Source organism: Lethenteron reissneri, chromosome 36 (genome assembly GCF_015708825.2).
Source record: "Lethenteron reissneri isolate LAM-NWPU_2019-01 chromosome 36, ASM1570882v1, whole genome shotgun sequence".
Classification (NCBI taxonomy): domain Eukaryota; kingdom Metazoa; phylum Chordata; class Hyperoartia; order Petromyzontiformes; family Petromyzontidae; genus Lethenteron; species Lethenteron reissneri.
This window is the reverse complement of record NC_083814.1, coordinates 8,507,395-8,526,433: the sequence shown is the minus strand read 5'-3', so window position 1 is coordinate 8,526,433 and position 19,039 is coordinate 8,507,395. Positions and strand designations below refer to the sequence as shown.

The following is a 19,039-nucleotide window of genomic DNA, read 5'->3' as shown; positions in this document are numbered from 1 at the left end:
TCATGTTTGCATAGACCACAATACCTGCAGTCAAAATGCAAACAAAAAACATAACTCTGATAATGTATGTTTTATTTTTATTATTTTATTACTTCCCTTCTACGTGACTTTACCGAAAGAACCAAGAAAATGTATGCACTGTCCTTGAAATTGATTGGTCCACACCCGAGACAGATTTCCTTAGAGCCGAGTCTCACATGGTGTTGGACCAGATGATGCCAAAAGGCACACAACTCAAGGACAATGTATACATTATCAGAGTTATGTTTTTTGTTTGAATTCCGACTGCAGGTATTGTGGTCAATGCAAAAATGACTCCTTGTAAAAAAGGTGTCAGTTTTGTTGCCAGATAAAAGGGTAAAAAAAACAATTATCATATTTTGCTACTGGCAAATGAGGTTCCACTGGTGATTTGTAATTCAATTGGCAGTGCAAAGGGTGGAGCTGCAGCCCCCCCCCCACCCCTCAATTTTCAACTTCCTTCTTGATCGCCGTTTCCTTTTGGCGTCAGTAGCTGGCTCACTCGGGTACAGCACACAACACACACAGACACACGCACACAAAAGTCTGGCACAACACTAGTGCAGTGTTTTTCTCGCGTTCCTCGTACACGCAGGGAATTGTAAACAACAACAACAACAACGGTGGCAACAACAACAACAACAGCGGTCGTTGAATGCATTAGGGGACATCAGCCGCATTTGCCCTCCTCCATCGATATAAACTGGTCCAGAAAAGGAATGTGTTTGTCGTAGTATGCGGCTGCAGCGTGGGATTTCGGTTCATCCAGGTGAGTTTGGATCGGTTATATCGGCTTTGTGTGCGGCTGTGTTAATTGTTGCGGTGTGTGTTTGTGTTTTTTTTATTTTGAAGTAAAGTGGGGTGGGGGGGTCTCGGGGTCCCCTGGCTCGGCCGAGTTTTGTGCTTGCCAACCCGGCGGGCTCGCTAGCCGAGGGTCGGTGCCTCGCTGCGGCCTACGTGACGCAGAATTTAAACTTGCGACTTTTTAATGTACATTTTTCAAGTAATATTTGCAAGCGATGGAACGTGCGATGACGACTGCAGCTTATTGTTCAGACGATGCTCTGTTAAAATGCTCACGCGTAGGAGTTAAGGAGGATAGAGGAGTTAAGGATGGTGAATGGGATGAGTGGAAGTGCCTAAGAGATTCTTTAATTTGTCAAAGATCTATACAGATGAAACGTGTGTGGTCGCATACAAATACGTTTTTGTTTTGTATTCGACCGTTTCCGCTGTTGCTTTTAGTTGTGCGTGATGGTTAGTACAGTACTTGTTTATATAAAATTGATTGACATGTGTGCACAGTAGCGTTGAGACATAGACGTATACAGTACTGTACTGTACTTAGAATTGCACGGGAAGGAACAAGACGTGGATTTGAGAACACACACAAGGTTAGTAACATCATTAAAGCTGTTCAGAGTTGTACGTTGGGGGCATGTGGTGGGCAGGACGTGTCAACTGCCCGAACGGGGCTATTCAAAGAAGTTGTTGGCATTTCGATTTGAAGCTTTCGTGACTGCAGGGATTCATATTCTTGGATCTTTCGGCAAAGTCACATAGAAGGGAAATAATAAAATAATAAACATAATACATAACAACATTCTCACGACGTTTCGGCCACAACAGCTCTGTTCTTCACCTGAGAACGGCTGCTTGTGTTGTGGCCGAAACGTCGTGAGAATTGTATTATGTAGAATTTTCATTGCTTTATTATTTCCCTTCTACGTGACTTTACTGAAAGATCCAAGAACAAGTTGTTGGCAGTCATGGAATAGAACGCCACACACACACACAAACACGTCCTTGGGAACGTCTATAGGGGAGATGGAGCGATGTAATCAGCTCCTGTGCATCGGCTGTGTTGAATTATTCAGAGATGAGCGGTGGATTTTTTTTGGGAGAGGCCTTCATCCAGCAGTTGTTTGATCATGGCCCATCATGATGATAATTCTGAAACAATGCTTGTGAGATGATGAAGTCCATTCGTGTTCAATAGGGGACTTGTGAGAGTGATGGGTTTTATTGAAGATAAAAACAAAAAACTTCCAGTGTCATTCCGGATTAATTTCAAAGTGTAATTTGCTTTGTGTCTGTGTCTCTAGTTTATTTGATTTCTAATACAAATTCGCTACGCATTGGATACACTTAAAAAAGAGCGCCAGAGATGTGAAGGTTTTGTTATGCTTCACTTTAAATTGGCACAACGAGGAGGATTGCATGAACTATCTGTGCATAGTGATCACTGTACTAATATAAATATGCATTCATAAATGGAGCAGCCCCAAGGGGGGGGACCCCTTATGTTTAAAATTAGGCGGTTTAAAAGAATGCATGGCCGTCATCTCTCACTGCCATCACATAAATTATATGTACCCTCTCGTATCCATATACTGTACATAAGAGATCAACTTTACTGCTGCGATAGTGCATATGTACCGTAATGTACATCTTGTGCACGTGTATACAGTGTTATTCAGTATGTGTGTTCTGACATGTCTCTTTCTGTTCGTTCCCGTTGGACGTTACAATAATCTATCTCCGTCAGCAAATCTGAGTTGGTTCTTGCAACGTAATGTAGAAGGCTGCAAAGTTGGGCTCAGGATAAATATGAGCAAAACAATGGTCATTTAGTGTGCAACTGGAAAACAGAGTCATACGTACACCTGAGACAATTGCTGAAAGTGAACCTGAATCAAGGTTATGGGAGGGTGTGTGTGTGTAGGTTGCAGTGCTTTAGGAAAGCTGAACTCCAAAATAGAAAGTAACATACCTATGCGCTTAACGCAGAACGTTTAAAATCGTTATTTACCACCTATTTGTGACATACGGATCATAAACATGCTCATTCGTGAAGAAAGTATATACAAAAACTGAAACAAGTGGCGCAAAAAAGCTTGGAGAGTCGCGTGTTTGGAAATACATTGATAAGTGTAACACATTGATTAGACAATTTATCCAGGTTATAGACAACCTTTCTGAACGCAAGTAAACTGGGTTTTGGGTAAGAGAGAGCCACTAGTAGGGATGATTGCCAATGGTGAGTGGCAGAACGGAATGTGTTCCAGAGTACTTTTACCTCCGAGATGTGAAGATGAAATCAGCTTGTGTGCAAGGTGCTGGTCCAATCATTACAGCACACGCAATCGTGACAGAGATGGCAGCAGCAATGCCTTTATTCAGCAATTATACATATTGACCTTTGCCTGCTATTAAATGTAGTCGTCTTCCAGGTAGGTTCGTGCTGCCAGTGGTCAGTTTGCCTAAAACATGTCAAGTGGCATTTCAGCATCCTGTGGTTTGTAATTTAGAGTGGTAGTAAGTTAAGGGACAAAACAGCGTTAGGGTTGTGTTTGTCACTGACAATAGCAGCCAGTAAAGCTGAACACAGCATTTAAATACTGTCCACACCACTTTTCTAGAACGTAAACTTTTATACCTTGCCATTTATAAGGCTTTCAAAAACATTTCAAATGCCGTTCCTTTATGTACTGCCGTAAACTAAACACGTTGTGTAAAGCTTCTCTCCATTAACTGTGTGCGTGTAAAAAAACCTGTGTTCACGACCTGTCCCACCGTATTAGCTCATGGTGTGGGCCATTTCCGTTCTGTTGACCCCTTAGGGCAGTAAGAGGTTCAAAGCTTATAGCCCAAGGCTTAGTAAAAACAATGTGAATGCATGCTACATGCGGGCAGCTGTATTCAAATGTGGTACAGTAGTGACAGTGGATTAAGTGGCGGTATAGTGGTTAACGCGTGGTACAAAGATTAACTCGCTATGCTATGAGCCCAGTGACCTGAGGTCGATTCCTTGGCACGGCAAACATCAGTGGTAAGTGATAGAACCGGTCCTGGCTTCTCCTTCAGAAATCCACACTGACCAGCATGGCTAGAGTATGGTCAAATAAACACCTATAAGCTGACATGGAATCAGTAGGCCTTGATTCGTTCGGTGGCTTGAGAATGTCTTAAATATTTTGGTGGCAGTGTGATTTCGTGCAAATCTGGGATGGTTGATGGTGATTGGGGAATTTTTTCTACATTTTATTTGGGGCATCTACAGCATCCTTTTTTTCACTCTTAAATGAATATCTGACACCTGCAATTGGTTATTTATGCCCGCGTGCGATAACCTATTGACTGCTGAGTTAATGTAACAAATGCTGTGTGAATGGAACACGTGTGAGGAAGTCCGCCGAGGATGTGGAGAAATTAAGGTAGTTCGTGGTGCAGGTGGCCCGGTGGATTATCGTACTGAAGTGAGTTAACCCTGCCCCGATAATCGTGATGAATCGTCAAATATGACATGTGACATTACTGTGATTGTCTTTGAAGTTGCACTCGGAAGTGCAACTCGTGACAGTAATTATGAATCATATCAGTCAGCTGTGAAAAGCAACTACTTTTGTCAGTGACATAGAACGCTGTTCATAATGTATGCAAATCTGGGATATTTAAATATTTGATCAGTTGAGTAATATTTGTTGTATATGATTGTTCTCATTATAATCGTCATAGAGATAATCTACAGATTGTTTTTATAGAGCTATGAGTCAAAGTACGATATGTTCACGTTGAACTGTACAGGTATGCACATGTTTTTCAGAAGCTGTGGGTAATGTTTGACCTGTATCTATGCACTGTATCATTTCCTCTGTAGCACCGATTCTTTTTTATGGCACCCGGTTATAATCGACATGTTTGTTTGTGAAACTCAATTCATATTAGCTTCATTCCCCTGTACACATTTACATTATTAGTTGTGAATGGATCTAACAAAAAAAGGTCAAAGTGACTTATACGTCGAAATTGCAGCATGATGGCACTAATTAACTACGGCAAACATATTAAAATCCATTATCCTGGCAGTATTTTTGGTTAATAATTAAATGAATGCAATCCCAATTTGCCTTCTTGTCCCTTGATTTACGACTTTATATTCGCCCCCCCCCCTCTATTTAACCCGCAGGTAAGTCAATAACAGAAGCTGCCTTGAGCTCTTTGAGATCACATGCCCCGCAGCTGCCTTGCTCGTTTCCTAATCGATAATGTCTCCTTGTTGCCCAAACCATTGTAACCCGTGCGTGTGCAAGTGGAATCATCCGCAACGAAGAGCAAACATTTTTGTTGTGTTAAACATGGACCATGCATGTGAATCAGTGCGGTTGTGTGTGATTGTGCGTCTGTGTGTTTTTTTTAAACCAAGGAATGCTATATTGATGTATAAGAAGACACTGACTCGGATCTCATTTTGGGAAAACAACTGATTGTGGCAGTAGTGGGCTCTCGACGAGTAAGAAGGATAACAACAACAACAAAACACATTTTGTGAACCACAATTGAAAACGCACCGGTTAATTTTGGGAGCTTAGAGGGGCGATGAGGAATATTGCCATCCTTGTCCCCAGGATGACGGTAGCTTGCAACCATTTAACGAGTCGTGGGAGAGGTAGAGAACTGGTAAAGATAATATTCTTCACGACGTACCACCCGCCCACCTGTTAGTTTCTCACAAAAGGTGCCTACAAAAATCGTGTCGTGAATTACAAATGAGCAGACCAAATGCAAGTCATGTCTTCAAACGAATTACCACGTCTGATTTCCAACTAATATAGCTGACGTGGCAAGGAGACCCACATCCGTTCACAGTACCCTTTAATATCTGCATAGAAATGCGAAGAAGAGCCCCATTGTACTGTTGTTGATTAAAATAATTAAAACACCCCGACCAGAGAGATGTTGCAACGGCCAAGACCCTTGTCTGCGGCTGGCAAAGAAAAAAAGTGCTGGAACCGCTGATCACGTTGGTCCTATGCAACCCCCATGAACTGTTCCCTTCACTCGGTGTCGACTCACCCGGCGGTTATCATCGTTTCGAATGCATGTTTTGACATTCTTTTCTGATGGTCGTGCGAGGCCCTCTCTCTCTGTCTTTGTCCATGCAAGTGTGGGGGGGTGCAGCCGTCATCCAAGCTCGACGTCACCTCGTGCAGTCATAGGCCCACTGGGGGATTCGAGAGAAGTCAAAACAATGGTCTGGGACGCACGTGCGTTATTGTCCACTCGTGGATAAGGATGCAAGCTAACATTGTTTTCCCCGTGGTTATGATGTTAATTGAACTGCTGTGAGTGTTGCTTTGTTTTATAGTTGGTGCGCTTCGGGTTAACGTGGCGGTGGTGGTGGTGGTTATGGAATGAAGCTGGATTTTTTAAAATAGATCTCTGAAAGTGTGCGTTGAACCGTGCGGCTACATTTGCCGACTGTGTTAAAAATCTAGACTGTGGCTGAGCGAGGCCTGTTGGAGAAATAATGGATATTTAGCACTTGCTGTTGTGCCATGTCGTAAAGGTAGACTCACTCTCGTCACAGAAATGTCGAATTTCCACCGCTGGCTCAGGACATTCAACAGGAAGTTGAGCAGAGCCCCCAAATGGCCCTTTGAGCGGGAAACACTGCAATTGTGTGTTCCGTGTGTCAATCGTTGTGCTTGTACGAGTGCTGAAGTTCTCTATTTTTCACAATGACATAAAATTGAACCTTCATGAAAGATGTTATTATTTGAATTATTTTAGCCAAAGCCCATCGGCCAAAAGACAAAGGGATTAAGCAATATCGGTGACCACAACGGAATTTTCTCGGTAATGCTTTGCCAAACACGTGATGTCGCACATTCCCAACGCTCTCTGCCATCCCCCACACACACTTGGTCAGCTACAACTGCCGGGTATAGCTCAGGCCGAAGACCGAGATTATGTTTACGATCCTCCTTAAACAGAAGATAAATATATTTAAAAAACACATTTTTGGGCACACTGACTAAGCAAGTGGGCATGCACGTTTGCACAGCGAGAAGAAGCAAGACATTTGAGTGCTCTGCACTATTTATCCTTTAGCCAACTTGAACTCTTATGAATGGATGCATGTGGGGTAATGGCAGAACGCTTTTTTGGCCTTTGCTATGACTCATGAAAGGCACAAGATAACATGGTTGGTGGTGACAAACAGACATTCACTGTATTTAGCCCGAGGGCTGCTTCCATTTCCTATCCATTTTAGTTTGTGGTGGTGTAAACTTGATATAATTGCACGTAAACTTTCACACAGCCTACAAAAATAATATAGATTCCAGTTTAGGCCTTTTAGACTTTTGGAGCAACAAATGCTGTTGGCGAGCACCTGTTAATCCCGACACAGCAAACTAACGCGGTGGTATAGACAACAAAGGTCTTCCCAGTGCTGATGTTGGCACACCATAACCATGCCTTCATTTTAGGCAGAGCTACCCAAGGGGGGGCGGGGGGTGTTAGTGCTGTGGTTCTTGCACTGCACTACAAACCTTGCAAGCCAGCCTTAAGTTCGATTTCCGGCCACGGCTAACATCAATAGCAAGTGATCTCGGAACCAGTCCTAACCACCGACCCCCCCAACCATCGCAGCTTCGCCAACCCGAACTGACCAGTGTAGTGAAGTATTCTCAAGAAATCCTCAATCGACACGGTGTTGGGGGGTGACTTTACATAACAGTGGATTGACAAAGGGCTGTACATTTTAGCCTAAGGGAGGGAGGCTGGGGAAACTTGGCCCACCTACAGAGTTGTCTTGCAAACTTACAAGTCGTACGCCGTTACATGCTCCGCCAATGCTTGTTTACCACTTGTGAACTTTGTGTGGGTGCAAACTTTGACGCGTTGAACGATAAACATGGAAATGTGAGGATCCAGGGTGACAGCTCCGAGCAATTGCAGAGTTACAGTACGCCTCACTTCATAGGAATTAAACAAAACCTCAAGGGAATGCATTGGCAGCGGTGCACAACAAGTAAGGGATGTTGTCATTAACACCGCCTCGTAACTGAAATATTACTGAGCTATATTTAACAGGCTGATGTTTCGGGCAATGGCCCTTTAGAGTAGAGAGAGTGCAAATATTTACTGCCTTATAGGTGGAGATTGCATCTTACACTGGCGCCATAAACGAAATGAATTTAACCTCACTCGTCATTTTTACCAATATCTAAAGTACAACTTTATACTTTTTGTAGAGCGCTTTGGACGAAGGCGCTATGTAAATCTACGTAAGATAATGTACGGTAATGATTTGAAAAGTGAACGGTTTTGAGTCCATACGTGAAAACGGTTTTTACCTTAACAGATATTGAGTAGCGTTACACAATGACTGCCAATGTAAAACTATTATTTGTCTACCTCCAAAAAATGTTTTGGTGCCCCCAAAGTGCTTAATGTGTGATCACCAACGATAAAGTCAGTCGGTCGCTACACTCCGTGTCTCGTATTTGAAGACAGACCCTTGCCGGATGCCAGTGGCGTAGCGTGGTTGGCATGGGCCCTGGTGCAAGGAATGAAATGGGGGGCACGCCTTCGGTCAAATTTCTTTCACCCTTCGAAGGCTGGTGCCTGGGTCCCCTGTAGTCTGTGGGTCCAGGTGCAGTTATACTGCCTGCACGCTTCACCACTGCCTGAAGTATTAACCTATTACATATTGAAAACGAATTTCTAGATTGAAAACTCTTTTTTTTACTGTTTTTTTATGTTTAGTTGGTTGTCCTTCCCCCGCACCTTCGATTAGCACGGTTGTCTGCGTACGGTGCGAAAGACGTTCAACAAAAATACATATATTTTTGGTGTTTTTTTTTAATTTGTAAATTGGAGAACATTTCTCATGTGAACTTAAGTCGAATTTTCAGCCAGGGTTGACCCAGCACATTGTTGCTTTGGGGCCAGGAATATAAGATGAGCTTAGCACAAAGTCAGGAGTGGTTGTTCTCTGAAGAGACTATTCTCTTCCACGGTAATGTGTAATTTCTGAGTCACTTGGACCAGAAAAAGTAATAAATATCGATTTCTGTTAAAAGTATGTATGTTGAACTTCTTTCGCATTGTACGTAGATAATTGGGCTAATGGGTGGTGGGGGGCAAGGACAATAAACTAAACACAAAATAGCAGTTTTCAAGAAAATTCGTTTTCTAGAAGTAACAGCAATTCACTGGTGTTTTTAATGTTTGACTGCTATTAATACACAAAATGTTGCCAATTATATATTGTTCCTTTTAGGGTAGTGTAATATACGAACGTGGTGAATTTTTATATTTATAATTTAAAATAGAAATTGCCTGCATGGTATGAATGTTTTTGTTGGTCACTATGCTGTATATATAGCCTTTGGATTATGTACGTGCTTTACTTTAAATTAAAATAATACAATTCGGTGAGAAAAGAGATAATTCTCTACTCTGAAAACCTTTTGTAAAGATGAATATAAATACGACACAAATCAATCGTTGAAATATCCGTAGCAGCACTCTGTGTGTGTAAACATGTTTTTTTTAGTCATTGGGAAATACCGTTTGAAAATGTCAAATATTTCAAAAAGGTAAACTGACATTTCAAATGTAAAGCCTCTTGTGAGTGTCTGGATAGGAATGTAAAATGCCATGGTACCATTTGTTGACATGTTTCGCTGGAATATAAACAGTGCCAGTGGAATTCCTAAGTGTATATATGGTAGCTTCTACTGAGTGTTGAGTGTCTAGTCCATTTAATAATGAGCATTGTACAGCCCTCCGATGTATTTTCGGTTTATACCTTGTCCTGTTCGACATGATGTTCAATGCTTTCCCACCTGATGACGGACGCTTGTGTTGCACCCTAAACGTCGTGATTTATTTTATAGCTACGTGACTTTACCGAAAGAACCAAAGAGTTGGATGTTCAATATTTTGCTACCCATTGGAATAAATTTCCTCGAGCTGCTCCCAGAACGTGGAGGAAACATTGGGCATCATGCTGAAAAAACATGCGGTACAACCTGAAAATGTGTCGGAGAGATATGCATCACGACTGTATGAACCTATATGCACTTGCATAACTCGCATATATGAACGAAGCATTTTTATTTTACCAGATAAGGCCTACTGAGCTATATAGCTCTTTTTCAGAAGTAACCTGGCCACAAATGAAAGCTCAACAGAAGTAGCTTATCATGCAGACATTTATAGCAGCCAAATACCCTAAACACCTGATCCTAAATTGTGGAGGGAAAAACTGGAGGACCAGGATAAAAATCCACGCGAACGCGGGGAGAACATGGAAACTCCAAATATACAGGCGTGTCACGGACGGGATCGAATGCGCGACATCTGGTATAGCAGGCGAGGTGGTTAACATCTCGCCAACGTATGATGACTAAAACAGCTAATTCAAATTTACTTGTGGACCTTAAATGACCAGCGTTGTAACCTGCCCCAGGGTTTTTTTGTTTGCTTTCAAAGAATAATGTTTTCATGAGGAACAATAATTCGTACGAGTAGCGGTTAAAGAGTGTTTGAAAGTTAATATTAATAATGGGGTGGAGCAGTGGCGCAGTGGTTAGCACACCCACGCAATGATGCCTGGCTATCTAAAGTTTTGATGCCTGGTTATCTAAAGTTTGATTCCTGGACATGGCTCCCATCAGTGGCGAGTCCCAGAAATTTGACTTGGTCCTGAGCTTCCCTCCATTACCCGAAGCTGCACGGACGAGCATGTTGAAGTATGTTTCATAGTCCTTCATCCTGCAGTGGATTGACAAAGCAATGGAAATTATTATAGTTATTAAGAATATGCAAAATGTTCAACTCTTAGTTGTTCAGTGTAGCCTCTTCTAAGCTAAATAAGCTTATTCTGTTGTAATTACGTAAAGGTGGACATTCAAGTAGGCCTCAAGGCAGTTTGAAGTCTTTTGTTCGTAAGTACTTAATGCTGTTATGCAAGAAACAAAAGACTTAATCTTGTTTAACCTCAGTTTTAAAAAATGCTTACCTTTACAGAGCCGCAAACAACGTTAAGTCATCTACATCCAAACAGAACACATTTATTTAATAAAAAAAATTGCGACAAGTTGCCAATTTTCGCGAGAAAGGAAGTTTCAAAAATAAAGCCGAACAGCATTCCTCTAACCTTGTGTCGTTTGGCGGGGGGGGGGGCGAAAATGTGCTTTAAGAAAAAAAACATATTTTTAAAAGAAATCAAATAAAGGCTGCAGGAAATTTTACGCATTCCACTTCGGCTGCAATACCAACGGGTTCATGCGTCCGCGAGCGCACAAAGCAATGTTGGAATAGCCATGCGAGTTGGAACAGAAACCGATCTGTTGACTGCGCGGGTGCAGTGGGGGAGTAAAGCTGGTGGAGGGGCTGGTGGAAATGCGTGAACTTTCCTCTCTATGCCACAGACATGGGATGGTTATTATTGACAGACATTGTCCCTTGTTGGAAGATCAGCACAGATCAGGGGGGCGGTGGGGGGGTCAGCATATAACAAAAATTCAGGAAAAAGTGTGACCTCTTTGTATGTATCCGGTGCTGCTGAAATTCAAATTTTAATCCCAAGGGGGGACGTTAATGAAAACGCAACATATTCATCAATAACACTGCCTTAAGAGGAACAAAAAATATATATAATAGGCGACGTTTTCGAGAAATGGGCCTTTTTCACAGCAGAAGGGCCATTGTCATAAACATTGCCAGGCACGTATATGTCTATACATATGTCTAATATATATGATTTCGTTTAAGGGCAGTGTATTCATGAATGTGTTGATTGATTTTTTTTTTGTGTGCTTATGCATCACTGCAAAAGTAGTGTCGTGAAAAAAAAATATTCAGGTAAGTAAAACGGGGCAGGCGCTCGTGTGTGCTGTTTGTTACCCTGCAGGTGACCCAGCCCCACTGTGCGCCTTTTCACCCGTTTCAAATCTTTGTCTTCTGTATGCAAATTACGCAGCCACCCGTTGCTCACACCTCGCCTGCTATCAAGGAGAGAGTTGGTGTAGCGTGGAAGGCCGTGAGGATTGCAGTTTGAGAAAATGCTGCCCTGAAAAATGACGTGTCGAAGTGCTGAGCGGTTGCAAATGAAGGGCAAAGGTCAACTTTCGTCAAATTGTTCCCCTTTGTTATTTTACTCGCTGGTGCCAAAGTTGAAGCGCTGAACTTATTCCACTCAGCGTTCTCTGTAGAGTAGATTATTTGCAACTGGTGATTTGGAGTTTGATCTGATCTAATGATCGGTTACATTCTTAACTAGCATGCGCTGACCAGTGTGGGGTGAAGCATGGTAAATGGGAAAACCCCAATTACTGACATGGGTTTGGGAGGCCTTAATCCATTGGTCGATTGAGAATGGCTGGAGTTAAGTATAATTGTTTACATGCTTTCTTACCTCTATTGACACTTTCCACTCAGTTGTGAAAATGTACACATAGCAAAACTTCTGTTGACTCCAAAACAGGTAATGCATCTTCATTCATTGGTACACATATTACACACCGCAGATGAGTAATGGGCTAAGCCGTTTCCTATGTGAGCTTTTGATAGTTCTCAACTGGATGATGTCACTGTATTTAAAATTTCTGATCACAACTTTCTTTTCACTCTCTGAAATTTGCTTACCAACACCTTACAGTGCTGTAATTGTGTAATTAATGCATCTGCGATAATCTCATCATGCATGCACTTTAAAAAAAATGCTATTTCTTTGTGTAACGGTGAATCGATTAATCGATTACTATCTATTCGAAGCTCATGATAGATGTGTCAAATTACAAATGTAATTCAGATTCCAAAAAAAAAAAACACAGGATGAGATGTTACTATCCTTTGTGCAAGCACTTCCAAGAGTTCATGAACAGTGAGCCTGGTGAAATTTGGGGAGCGCATCATCAGTAGTGACCCTTTGGTTCCTAAGAATCAATATTTTTCAAGCAATATGTGTTATATGTAATGTGTTCACATGACCCTTCCAGCCACAGGTAGCCACTATAATGAGCACAATGTAAAAGCATAAAGAGAATTGATCCTTGAATCGAGTCACAATCCCAGATTGTATCAATTGATAGAAACATAAGCAAGGGAAATATATACATTCGTCGCATTTGCATTAATATTTATGGAATATTGCATCGCGTAAGTAAAAGAGTTTATTTTCGTCCACTTTAAACATTTTCATTCATTATTTCCTCAGACTGTATCAGCTCAGTTGTGACGTGGGTGACAATCAGCCGGTGCCGGATTATCCTCGTAACAAAAGTAGCTACATATGTTACGGGCCCCACACTTTCAAGAGCCCCGCGCTAAATGCTTTCAAGCTATCAATTGTGGTTCAGTGATTCTGCACTAGCTCTATTAATATAGTACTGTATTGCCTTCAACTTTTTATGAACGACTGGGGGTTTAAGGTTAGAGATTTGTCATATTATCTGTCTATATAGCAAATGAAAAAAATACAATTACTTTACTATGCAAGTAAAAAAATTAAAATATATTTGTGGGTTTTTTTAGGGCCCCTTTATAACATATGCTACAGGCCTCACACTAGCTTAATCCGGCACTGCATTCAGCCATAGTCTGCTTTGAAAGAGAGACCCGCAGATTACCTTATACGAGATGTTATATCGTTATCATACGGAACAACAATAATTAAACGTACAGAACAATTAAAAAAAACATTTTAACACATGGTAGGCGCTTCAGCATTCAAAGGTCTACATTCATTACAGGACACGAGGAAGAATAAGAATACAAATACTGAGTTTAACAGAGCATGCTAACTACATGTGCACGTTAGCGTCATGCACACTTAATCTTACAGCAATTACATTGCCACTATGCTGCTGGTGGTGGTGGTGGGTTGTGGTATGATTTAGTATGTATTTGCTGAAGTACAATTAACCAATAAAAAAAAATGGTCATTGCAGTTTTCGTTTGCGGCGCAAGCATTGCTTGCCTGCCGTGCAATTTCTCCGTCCGCGCGTTTTAAATATAGTAAAATGCGGAAAAGGCTCGCTTTCGCTCTTGTGCGCGTGTATACGGGGCCCTGTATGTGCCGCAACAATCTGGCAATTGATCAGAAGTGTGGTTTCTTGGACGACCGTGTCAACTAATGCAAGGAAGTGTTTTTTTCTCTCTTATTTGCACTCCATAGTCTCGCAATATATTTCTTGTAAGTGCAGGGCCCGCAGAGAGGAAGTCAAATGTTCTTATAGTAAAAGCAGACTTTACAGTAACAACAGGATGTGTCCTTTTTAAACACAGTTCTATTTTGAGTAGTTTAATAAGCACATTACCTACATATACATATGCACTAAATATACATTTGCAAGTAATCGTGATAATAATTGTTTTACCCGTGACATTTATTTTAGTTTATGTTTATTTGATTTGTTACATGGATGATTTCGTTTAGCCAGTTGCCCGGCTATTTTACAAGTTCAGATCCGTGGTTCGTGATCACAGCAACAACAAAGACAAAAGAAACGATATTGCAGAGAATGATGACCACAGGGTCCTTAAGGAATATTGCACAATTATCAAACGAGGTATATAAAGGTCGTGATTGAAACACACACACAAAAATATAAAATAAACAGTGCAAGTATTATTAGAGCAAGAGGCACCAGAAAAAGTTAGGTCCATGTGCAAGTTAGCTCGGTATTTTCGTAATAACAGTGACACAAACCTATTAGCACGGTTGGCTACGTACGGTGTGAAAGAAGTTCAACATACATACATTCTCACATCAAGGAGAATGTCCTGCCACTACTTGGAGTGTTTGGCTAGTTTTTAATTGGTTATTTTTGCATGGGAAGGGGGAAAGCGGGGGGTGGAGCTGGGTGAACGGAGAAAGCCCCAATTGTACAAGTTGGGGGGAAAAACACTCATAAATCTACACATAGGTACACAATTCATATTCTTAGGTTGTTTCGGTAAAGTCACGTAGGTAAAAAAATAAAATTAATAAAAGTATTTTTTTACCTACGTGACTTTACCGAAAAAACCTAAGAATATGAATCCTTGCAGTCACGAAAGCTTCAAATCTAGAAAGGTACACAATTCACCAACTGCGCCACCTTCCATAGGCCACCTTCTGATGTTCAAGTGGGGTACATCCACCTGTGCATTCCAATAACTCTGTCCGCATAGCACCGGGTTACAAGCGTGCACAACCTTATTTACATGTGTAAGTGTACACGTGTGTGTGTGTACATGTACAATTCTTTGTCATGCCACTCTTGTCGTGAGATCCCTCCCCGTGTCATCGAGGGTCATGTAGTCAGTGTGGGTTTATGAAGGCGGGTGGTCAGGTAGTAGTGATGTGGGAATACGGAAGTACAGTAAAGCAATGGATTTTCTGTAGTTATCTCTGCTGCCCACCACATACAACGGTCTCCTGTGAACTAATGTGTTTAAATAGGGAGGTGTGCTTAATCAGTTTATTGATTAAAAGTCGATTCCTACTCTCGTGGCACACGCATTAAATCGTGTGTCTAAGAATCAATTGTGTTCAATGAATGTAAAGTGGAAACAAGAAATGTATTGCACTTTTTAGACTAATGGAACAAAACCAGGACAAGACAAAGCCAACGAAAAGGCGGACGACACAAACGAGACGGTGGAAAAAAAATTGTGACCTCGGCTCATGACAATTCGTAGAATTGTGGAAAGATGATCGGTTAATAGGCAAATTCTTCACCAACCCGTAGTGGGAGGGTGATCGCTGTGTGCGTGGAACGTACCCGCATGTGTAAAAATAATAATAATTGGGGGGTGAAGCAGCGGTGGTGCAGTGGTGAGCACACCGTACTACGAAGCCGGCTACCCGACTTCGATTCCCGGCCACGGCTATAACTCCAGTTTTGAGTTCTATCCTAACTAGCTCTAGGTCTCTGTTTTCCCAACCTGCACTGAACCAGGATGGTTAAGTATGGTCAAACCACCCCCATGACATTGTCGTGGGTAGGCCTTCATACAGCAGTGGATTTACAAAGGGTTGTACATTGTACCTTAAACAGTTAAAGTTCCTTCCATGTTCCTTTCATCGTTACTTATCTTCGATGGTGATCCTGAGCCAATTATTTAATTGCATGTTTTCATACTCGGAACCAGTATTTCTTGAAGAAAGCCACTACTGACATACTTCAGTGCTTGCTTGGCACAGTGATATTTGTAAGTTTTTGCCGGCTGAAGAGAGATGATAGTTTTGGTTGTGATTCCGGTGCGTATTTGAACCCCTGAAAGTGTAATTCTAAAACCCCTAATCTACCAACTGAACTATACCTTCCACTATACAATACATAGAAAAAAGGTAAAAGTGCAGTGCTGCAAGGGCTTCAACTGGAGGAAACTAGAGAGAACCCCTGTTGAGAGTGTTTGGCCTCCTTATTCCGTGCCAGCCAGATGTCTAGGAAGAGGTAGGAGTACCCACAATTCACCCCACTGCAGTAACCTGCTGGTTGACTCTGACTGCTGGGTGGACAGAAGCGGGGGAATTTAAGTAAGAAACTTGCTCATTGTTTAAACTTCTGCGCCGCCGGGAGATAGAAACTGACGATGTCTAAATTGCAAATCTAGCGCACTAGCCATTACGCCACGGCAGAATACACTGCATATTTCAATGCGATAAGAATAATTCACAGCCGTTTTTAATCCACTGCGGGAGGAAGGCCTATGTCGGTTATTGGACATCTGTGACTACTACTGGACATCTGTGTCGACTGGACATTTGTGAGAACGAGCTTCATAGCTCATCGGATTTCTCCAGGATAACTTCACCATGTTCATCGGTACAGATTAGTGAAGGTGGAGGTCGATGTCCTGTTCAGATGTTACTAGCAACCGATGTTAACCAAGACCGTGAATCACAATGCATTTTAGGGTATTGGTTACAGGTGCACACGTATGCATTTATAACTTTGTTTACTTACGGGTATGCGCATATATATATTAGGCGTGCTACAGTTCCTATCGATGTGATCAATAGTCACCATTCAGGGTCATGATTCTATTGAGGCATCAATAATTTTCTCCTGGTTTTACTGTGTTATTCTTTTGGGGGTTTTGGAGTCGTGCAACTATGTTCTCCTTATTTGCAACACATTCCTGCGGAGGGAGCTGGTAGGAACGTTGGGTTGCTCGGTTAATGGCCAGGGTCAACGGTGGCGTGGTGTGTTCCGCAAATATTCCCGACTGCGAGGGCGGGCACAAGCCGGCATGAGTAGGTTAAACGTTGAGTTTTATAAGGGCACCACGGGGTGACCAGCCCCTCCCCACCCTCCCCACCCAGCCCCTCCCCACCCTCCCCACCCACCCAGCCCCTCCCCACCCTCCCCACCCTCCCCACCCAGCCCCTACCCACCCAGCCCCTCCCTGTACGACGGACACAATAATCCCTTGTGGGCTGGTGTAACCAGGAGGTTCCTACCAGTATAAATACATCATTGGCATGTATTTTGCATAAAATGGCAGTCATGCTTTCTTACAAGGACATTTTCGATGGATGCATCGTTCGCATTAGAATATATTTTACTTGGTTAATTGATATGGCATTGCAGGCTTGAACATCTAGAGAATATATGCGTTCCAATATTACAGTACTGTACTACCAGAGCAGTGATATCGGTATAGTAGATGTACAGTACTTTGGTAACTCTACTGCTGGATGAGTTGCCTCCAAGCCACGGGTCACGGGGATTATTTGACCGTACTCTACCATTGTGGTCGGTGCGGGTTTGTGAAGGCTATAAGCAGAGGTGGGACAAAGTCATTGTCATGCAAGTCCAAGTCGAGTCTGAAGTCATCAAATTCATGACTCGAGTCTGACTCGAGTCCAAGTCACATGACTCGAGTCCACACCTCAGAGGTGGGACAAAGTCATTGTCATGCAAGTCCAAGTCGAGTCTGAAGTCATCAAATTCATGACTCGAGTCTGACTCGAGTCCAAGTCACATGACTCGAGTCCACACCTCTGGCTATAAGTAAGCCGAGCTAATTTAAAACATTTTAATAAATCATAGGCTCTATGTTTACCCCATGCAAGGTGACATCTGGGTGTTGATTATTACTTACATTTGTATAATAGTGTAATTTTTTGACTGGATTTTCTTTTTTCTCACATTTAACAGGGTATTGTTCATTAAAAAAAAAGAAAAAAATTACGATGACATCGTATGTTTTTCTGTTCTTAAATAACAGTGCAAATATTTCATTAAGAGCCTGGCTGGGGTATTTATTTCAACATTGAAAACAATTGCTACTTGTTCTTATAGCTTTAATGTTTTTGTACATTTTTCATATTAATTTTAGCGAAGTTCGGTTTTATTTGGCTTAAACAAAAAATAAATAGCATCGCCTGTAATATGTTTATTGATCATATTGGGGATTTCATTTACCAAGAATGTGCCCTCTAACCTACCATTCTTCTGTACAATAAGTCTACATAAGCACTGCGTACATTTTTTGTGGTTGTGCTGTACCCAAAAACACATCATAGTAGGGCTGTGTTTGCAATTGCTGCTACATTCCCAGTGTATACACACAGCCCTTTGTACAGAGAAACAGGGTAAATTGTTGGCCTATGTTGCTCTGAGCTTAATGCCACTTAAACCGTAAACTGAGTGTTTCTGTCTGGCTTATCCGCATCTTCAGCAGAAAAGCCCCATAAAACAGAAGTGCGGCATCCTTTGGTAGGGAAGGGAAGCCCACTATCCCTCCAGCTTCCTTGTACCACGCATGCAAGGCATTGCACGCAATTCCTCATAAGAGCGAACCATTGTGTCCTGATCGGATTTCCACAAATGCAGAAGGTTTAAGTCACGTAAAATATTGCAACAGTAACTTACAGCCCGTTTAATAAATCCAGCAGTAGATGGGATTCTAACTACCATACTTTACACTGGGTTAGTCCGGATTGGTGAAAGTGGCAGCTCAGGGCTGGTTCGGATATCGCTCGCCACCGACGTTAGTCAAGGCTGGAAATCGAACTCGGGCGAGCAGGTTTGTAGCGCGGTGCGATAAACCGCTGCTCCCGCAAATATATAGCGGCGCGTGTCACACCGCCTGAAGGGTGGTGTGGAAAAAGAAGGGAAGCTTTTTAAGAATGAGTTAGAGTCCTTCTGTGTGAGTATTAGTAATTGTTGTTTGTAATGTACCGTGCTGTTCATGCGCGCTATTTGAATGTTTTTAATTA

The 19,039-nt window shown here is 42.1% G+C and overlaps 1 protein-coding gene across 2 annotated transcripts in view; it reads left to right on the top strand.

Annotated features, from left to right (window-relative positions):
• Positions 1–511: 511 nt before the first annotated feature.
• PIK3CD (phosphatidylinositol-4,5-bisphosphate 3-kinase catalytic subunit delta) overlaps positions 512–19,039 on the top strand; it is a 78,290-nt gene continuing 59,762 nt past the window's right edge. For both annotated transcript variants that reach the window (XM_061566014.1, XM_061566013.1), the window contains exon 1: positions 512–790. The gene's annotated coding sequence lies outside the window, so the exon portion shown is untranslated. The remainder of the gene's footprint in view (positions 791–19,039) is intronic.